We start from the raw sequence: 8157 nt of genomic DNA, 5'->3' as shown, positions 1-8157 counted from the left end.
GGGAAATTCGAGTGGTGGAGAAGACTCAATGGACGGAATGAGTATTTCAGTTCCTACGACGAGCGGTGTAGTGGTGAGATGGCGAAGCGATGTGGAGGAAGCTGCGGGTGCAGATAAGAGTGAGTGTCCAGGTAGGAGATGGTGTTCAGCAGCTTTTCACTACGTCTTCCAAACCAACGACAATTAACTCAGAGTGGATCGATCATAAGTGCTTTTATATTTACTTGCAGAAGGGACGATGAGCAATGCACAAGAGCTGGTACGAGCTTTGTCCGAAAACGAAACACAGACAGTACGGTCACTCCGATGGACACAAGTTCACGGACAGGGTGCACTCCGTTGTCTGCTGAATCACAGCTGCGGGTCTGCACTCAAGTGCTCAGGTACCAAGTTGCACGAACATTATTAGCAAAGCTCTCTGATACAACACAGGTTCCAGCTGGTTACAGGCCATTTTGGTGCGACAAGTGAAGTACATTTCCACAGTGGTGGAGAAGCATTCCGACACCCCTCGCCCCCTGTGAAAACCCTTCCAACCCCTACACCACTCCCCATATCTGTTAACACCCCCTGTGAAAACCCTTCCAACCCCTACACCACTCCCCATTTCTGTTAGCATCCTCTGTGAAAACCCTTACAACGCAATACCACTCCCCATTTCTGTTAACACCCCCTGTGAAAGCCCTTCCAACCCCTACACCACTCCCCATTTCTGTTAACACCCCCGTGAAACCCCTTCCAACCCCTACACCACTCTCCATTTCTGTTAACACCCCCTGTGAAAACCCTTCCAACCCCTACACCACTCCCCATTTCTGTTAGCATCCTCTGTGAAAACCCTTACAACCCCATACCACTCCCCATTTCTGTTAACACCCTCTGTGAAAGCCCTTCCAACCCCTACACCACTCCCCATTTCTGTTAACACCCTCTGTGAAAACCCTTCCAACCCCTACACCACTCCCCATTTCTGTTAACACCCTCTGTGAAAACCCTTCCAACCCCTACACCACTCCCCATTTCTGTTAACACCCCCTGTGAAAACCATTCCAACTCCTACACCACGCCCCATTTCTGTTAACACCCTCTGTGAAAACCCTTCCAACCCCGACACCACTCCCCATTTCTGTTAACACCTCTGTGAAAACCCTTCCAACCCCGACACCACTCCCCATTTCTGTTAACACCCCCTGTGAAAACCCTTCCAACCCCTACACCACTCCCCATTTCTGTTAACACCCTCTGTGAAAACCCTTCCAACCCCTACACCACTCCCCATTTCTGTTAACACACTCTGTGAAAACCCTTTCAATCCCCACACCACTCCCCATTTCTGTTAACACACTCTGTGAAAACCCTTTCAATCCCCACACCACTCCCCATTTCTGTTAACACCTCCGATCCTTGCAGCCCTCACCATCTGTGAAAACCCTTCTGACCCTACACCCATCACCATTCTGTAAACCCGCCTCACCCCTACGCCACTCGTCATCTCTGTAAAACCCTCCGCCGTCCATCTCGGCGCATTCAGGTGACAGCTGACCCGAGAAAGACACCGACCGTGGCAGGTGGCGGAGCTCACAAAACACATTCACACTGGCTGATTTAGTAAACCTATCGATTTGCATGCTGATCTTCACTAAGACTCTTCCTACCTTCCCATCTTTACTTTCCCCCTCCACTTTCTGCTTTCCACAAGGATTCCATTCGTCTCTTCCCACTAATCCCCCTCCTGGAACATATCCTTGCAAGCGAGGGAAGTTCTACAGGCTCCCATTTTCTTTCCCTCTCAGCTCCATTCGTCCTTCCAGGTGAGTCAACACTTCACCTGTGAGTCTGTCAGGTTGATCTACTCTACCTGATGCTGCTGGTTCATCCTCCGCTACGTCAGTGAGGCCCAGTGTAGATCGGGAGTCCACTTTGTCAAATACCTTTGCTCTGTCCACAACAATCGGAATTTCCCGGTCACAAACAGGCGAAAATCTGCAGATGCTGGAAATCCAAGCAACACAGGAGAAATTTTTTTGACGATTTCAAGTTCCCTGGCCACGTTCATCTTACTGTCACTGTGGATACCCCGTTCATGTACACCTCCCCCTCCCACCAGGAAAGTCACAGAGCTCTCCGTTTCCTTCTGGATACCAGACCCAACGAGTTCCCCTCCACCAACACCCTCCTGCTCTTTGTTTCGCTTGTCTTCTTTGTTTGAGCTGAGCTCGACTGTCACTTCTTTCTGTCACCTTGCAGTGAACTGGTGCTGGTCACGTGTGTGAATGATTTGGAGGGGAATGCAGATCGAACAATTAGTGAGATTGTGGATGACACCAGAACTGGTGTGTGGTGGAAGTGAGGGTTGTCTGAGGTTACAGTGGGGTGGAGACCAGCTGGGGAAGTGAGGGTTGTCTGAGGTTACAGTGGGGTGGAGACCAGCTGGGGAAGTGGGCATAGGAGAGCAGCGGATCATTACTGTTACTCAAAAACAGGTCTTCAGGAGGTCAAAAAGACCATCATTCAGATGGAGAGACAGCTTCCCTTGGGGCTCTGGATTCACCAGACAAGACTGGTGCTATGGTTCAGTTCATCAGGTTGGAGGGAACCAAGACAGAATATAAGGTGTTGCTCCTCCATCCCGAGCGTGACGTCCTCAATTAGGGGAACACTTCGACGAGCAGTTTCACGCCATACGTCACAAGCAGAACTTGCCAGGGCCAAACCTTTTACTAGTGAATTCCATCCCCGTTCTGACGTGTCAATCCACGGCCTCCTCTTGTGCCGCGATGAAACCCCCTGTGATGGCATGAATATTGATCTCGCCTTCCGATAGACCATCCCCACCCCCACCCCCGCCTTCTTCTATTCCGCACTCTGACCTTATACTTCTCACCTGCCTATTACTTCCCCTGGGTCCCCTCCTCCCTCTCTCTCTCCTCTGATCCACTCTCCTCTCTGATCAGATTCATTCTTCTCAACCCTTGCCCTTTTCCACCCACCTGGTTTCACCTGTCACCTGCTAGCTAGCCTCTTTCCCCTCCCCTTATTTTATTTTTTTTAATTTTGGCTTCTTCTGGGTACATCCAGCACCCAGGGCATGCCCTTTTCTTACTGTTACTGTCAGGTATGAGGTACAGAAGCCTGAAGACACACACTCAGCGATTCAGGAATAGCTTCGTCCCTTCTACCATCTGATCCCTAAATGGACATGTTACCCTTGGACACGACCTCACTTTTTTAATATAATGTATGTCTGTTTTTTGCACATTTTAAAAATCTATTCAATATACTATACTGTAATTGATTTACTTATTCATGTTAACAGCAGCATGATTAACTGCTGCTCAGTTAACAAGTTTCATGCCGGTGATAATAAACCTGATTCTGATTCTGATTCCCCGTTGTTTCTCAGCCCTGCCGAAGGGTCTCGGGCCAAAACGCCGACCGTTTATTCTTTCTCGTGGATGCTGCCTGAGCTGCCGAGCTCCTCCAGCGTTTTGTGAGAGGAGTTTTGATTAAAAGGTTAGGTTCTCCCAACTCATGCCGGGAGACCGAGTCCTCATAAGGAATTCGATGCTGACTGGGAAGTGTAAGTTGGCTGACTGCAGGGCCTGTGTTGTGGAGAGTCAGATGTCAAACGTACCAGTTTTCCGGGTGAAACCAGAGGATGAGAACGGGCCTGTCAAAATTTCCATCGGACCCACCTTCTGCCTCTGGGACAAGAGTTGCGGGTTGACCCAGAGGCTACAACTAGTGAGAGGATTCTGTGGCGACACGGAGCGACTGAAGGAGAGATTATACCGGCCCCCGCCCCTGAAAGGGATAGTATTTCGGAGGATAAGGAAATGGGGGTGTGGTATAAGGTGCCTTTTGCTAACTCCCCGCTGATTTAGGAAGAGATTCCTAACCCTTCTCACGGTGAGTGGTGAGTTAGATGAAATCGGAGGAGTGGGGGGATGTCTATCTGTGGACAGACTGGATTTCAGCGGGACGCCGGGAAGGAATGAAGTGGGGCTCAGCCAAGTGGCAGAGGGGTCCGAGTTTCAGGAGGGCACGCGTGACAGACCGGGGGCGGCTTCGGCACGTGGACCGGAGTTTCTGAACCTGAAGAGGTAGATGATGGGGTAAGGAGGTCTCAAAGAACAGGAGACTACGAGATAGGCTGGCCTATGGAGCACCGGGGGAACAGACTGTGGCACCTATCGCCTTGGTGAGCTGCGACACTGCCATTTACACCTGGGTTGGTCTGCGTGCTTTGCATGAAGGGGTGGCAAATTATTCCAATGTCAGAGCAACATGATTAATTTTGGTGGGGGACAGTGCACCACCCTGTTTCACTGCTAACACAATGTTCTTTCTATAGAAGGAGTGTTTGCGTTATGGTTAAAGATAAGGGGTGCATTAGAATGTGAGCTGTTCAATGAAGGGAGTGCGTATACCGCCACCTGCCTGACACCAGGGTGATCCGGGTGTTTGTTCGGTGGGAGATGAAGGGAGTGCGTTTCACACCACCTGCCTGACACCAGGGTGATCCGGGTGTTTGTTCGGTGGGAGATGAAGGGAGTGCGTTTCACGCCACCTGCCTGACAACAGGGTGATCCGGGTGTTTGTCCGGTGGGAGATGAAGGGAATGCGTTTCACGCCACCTGCCTGACACCGGGGTGATCTGGGTGTGTGTTCGGTGGGAGATGAAGGGAGTGCGTTTCACGCCACCTGCCTGACGCCAGGGTGATCCGGGTGTTTGTCCGGTGGGAGATGAAGGGAATGCGTTTCACGCCAGCTGCCTGACACCGGAGTGATCTGGGTGTGTGTTCGGTGGGAGATGAAGGGAGTGCGTTTCACGCCACCTGCCTGACACCAGGGTGATCCGGGTGTTTGTCCGGTGGGAGATGAAGGGAATGCGTTTCACGCCACCTGCCTGACGCCAGGGTGATCCGGGTGTTTGTCCGGTGGGAGATGAAGGGAGTGCGTTTCACGCCACCTGCCTGAAACCAGGGTGATCCGGGTGTTTGTTCGGTGGGAGGAGAAGGGAGTGCGTTTCACGCCACCTGCCTGACACCAGGGTGATCCGGGTGTTTGTCCGGTGGGAGATGAAGGGATTGCGTTTCACGCCACCTGCCTGAAACCAGGGTGATCCGGGTGTTTGTTCGGTGGGAGATGAAGGCATTGCGTTTCACGCCACCTGCCTGACACCAGGGTGATCCGGGTGTTTGTCCGGTGGGAGATGAAGGGAGTGCGTTTCACGCCACCTGCCTGACACCAGGGTGATCCGGGTGTTTGTCCGGTGGGAGATGAAGGGAGTGCGTTTCACGCCACCTGCCTGAAACCAGGGTGATCCGGGTGTTTGTCCGGTGGGAGATGAAGGGAGTGCGTTTCACGCCACCTGCCTGACACCAGGGTGATCCGGGTGTTTGTTCGGTGGGAGATGAAGGGAGTGCGTATACCGCAACCTGCCTGACACCAGGGTGATCTGGGTGTTTGTTCGGTGGGAGATGAAGGGAGTGCGTTTCACGCCACCTGCCTGACACCGGGGTGACCCGGGTGTTTGTCCGGTGGGAGATGAAGGGAGTGCGTATACCGCAACCTGCCTGACACCAGGGTGATCTGGGTGTTTGTTCGGTGGGAGATGAAGGGAGTGCGTTTCACGCCACCTGCCTGACACCAGGGTGATCCGGGTGTTTGTTCGGTGGGAGATGAAGGGAGTGCGTTTCACACCACCTGCCTGACACCAGGGTGATCCGGGTGTTTGTTCGGTGGGAGATGAAGGGAGTGCGTTTCACGCCACCTGCCTGACAACAGGGTGATCCGGGTGTTTGTCCGGTGGGAGATGAAGGGAATGCGTTTCACGCCACCTGCCTGACACCGGGGTGATCTGGGTGTGTGTTCGGTGGGAGATGAAGGGAGTGCGTTTCACGCCACCTGCCTGACGCCAGGGTGATCCGGGTGTTTGTCCGGTGGGAGATGAAGGGAATGCGTTTCACGCCAGCTGCCTGACACCGGAGTGATCTGGGTGTGTGTTCGGTGGGAGATGAAGGGAGTGCGTTTCACGCCACCTGCCTGACACCAGGGTGATCCGGGTGTTTGTCCGGTGGGAGATGAAGGGAATGCGTTTCACGCCACCTGCCTGACGCCAGGGTGATCCGGGTGTTTGTCCGGTGGGAGATGAAGGGAGTGCGTTTCACGCCACCTGCCTGAAACCAGGGTGATCCGGGTGTTTGTTCGGTGGGAGGAGAAGGGAGTGCGTTTCACGCCACCTGCCTGACACCAGGGTGATCCGGGTGTTTGTCCGGTGGGAGATGAAGGGAGTGCGTTTCACGCCACCTGCCTGAAACCAGGGTGATCCGGGTGTTTGTTCGGTGGGAGATGAAGGCATTGCGTTTCACGCCACCTGCCTGACACCAGGGTGATCCGGGTGTTTGTCCGGTGGGAGATGAAGGGAGTGCGTTTCACGCCACCTGCCTGACACCAGGGTGATCCGGGTGTTTGTCCGGTGGGAGATGAAGGGAGTGCGTTTCACGCCACCTGCCTGAAACCAGGGTGATCCGGGTGTTTGTCCGGTGGGAGATGAAGGGAGTGCGTTTCACGCCACCTGCCTGACACCAGGGTGATCCGGGTGTTTGTTCGGTGGGAGATGAAGGGAGTGCGTATACCGCAACCTGCCTGACACCAGGGTGATCTGGGTGATTGTTCGGTGGGAGATGAAGGGAGTGCGTTTCACGCCACCTGCCTGACACCGGGGTGACCCGGGTGTTTGTCCGGTGGGAGATGAAGGGAGTGCGTATACCGCAACCTGCCTGACACCAGGGTGATCTGGGTGTTTGTTCGGTGGGAGATGAAGGGAGTGCGTTTCACGCCACCTGCCTGACACCAGGGTGATCCGGGTGTTTGTTCGGTGGGAGATGAAGGGAGTGCGTATACCGCAACCTGCCTGACACCAGGGTGATCTGGGTGTTTGTCCGGTGGGAGATGAAGGGAGTGCGTTTCTCGCCACCTGCCTGACACCGGGGAGATCTGGGAGTTTGTCCGGTGGGAGATGAAGGGAATGCGTTTCTCGCCACCTGCCTGACACCAGGGTGATCTGGGTGTCTGTTCGGTGGGAGATGAAGGGAGTGCGTTTCACGCTACCTGCCTGACACCAGGGTGATCCGGGTGTTTGTCCGGTGGGAGATGAAGGGAGTGCGTTTCACGCCACCTGCCTGACACCAGGGTGATCCGGGTGTTTGTCCGGTAGGAGATGAAGGGAGTGCGTTTCACGCCACCTGCCTGAAACCAGGGTGATCCGGGTGTTTGTCCGGTGGGAGATGAAGGGAGTGCGTTTCACGCCACCTGCCTGACACCAGGGTGATCCGGGTGTTTGTCCGGTGGGAGATGAAGGGAGTGCGTTTCACGCCACCTGCCCGACACCAGGGTGATCTGGGTGTTTGTTCGGTGGGAGATGAAGGGAGTGCGTTTCACGCCACCTGCCTGACACCAGGGTGATCTGGATGTTTGTCCGGTGGGGGATGAAGGGAGTGCGTTTCACGCCACCTGCCTGACACCAGGGTGATCCGGCTGTTTGTTCGGTGGGAGATGAAGGGAGTGCGTTTCACGCCACCTGCCTGACACCAGGATGATCCGGGTGTTTGTCCGGTGGGAGATGAAGGGAGTGCGTTTCACGCCACCTGCCTGACACCAGGGTGATCCGGGTGTTTGACCGGTGGGAGATGAAGGGAGTGCGTTTCACGCCACCTGCCTGACACCAGGGCGATCCGGGTGTTTGTCCGGTGGGAGATGAAGGGAGTGCGTTTCACGCCACCTGCCTGACACCGGGGTGATCTGGGTGTTTGTCCGGTGGGAGATGAAGGGAGTGCGTATACCGCCACCTGCCTGATACCAGGGTGATCTGGGTGTTTGTTCGGTGGGAGATGAAGGGAGTGCGTTTCACGCCACCTGCCTGACACCAGGATGATCCGGGTGTTTGTCCGGTGGGAGATGAAGGGAGTGCGTTTCACGCCACCTGCCTGACACCAGGGTGATCCGGGTGTTTGTCCGGTGGGAGATGAAGGGAGTGCGTTTCACGCCACCTGCCTGACACCAGGGCGATCCGGGTGTTTGTCCGGTGGGAGATGAAGGGAGTGCGTTTCACGCCACCTGCCTGACACCGGGGTTATCTGGGTGTTTGTCCGG

The sequence above is a fragment of the Hemitrygon akajei genome, unplaced genomic scaffold, assembly GCF_048418815.1.
Source record: "Hemitrygon akajei unplaced genomic scaffold, sHemAka1.3 Scf000034, whole genome shotgun sequence".
NCBI classification, from domain to species: Eukaryota; Metazoa; Chordata; class Chondrichthyes; order Myliobatiformes; family Dasyatidae; genus Hemitrygon; species Hemitrygon akajei.
Note: the sequence above shows the minus strand (reverse complement) of the source record.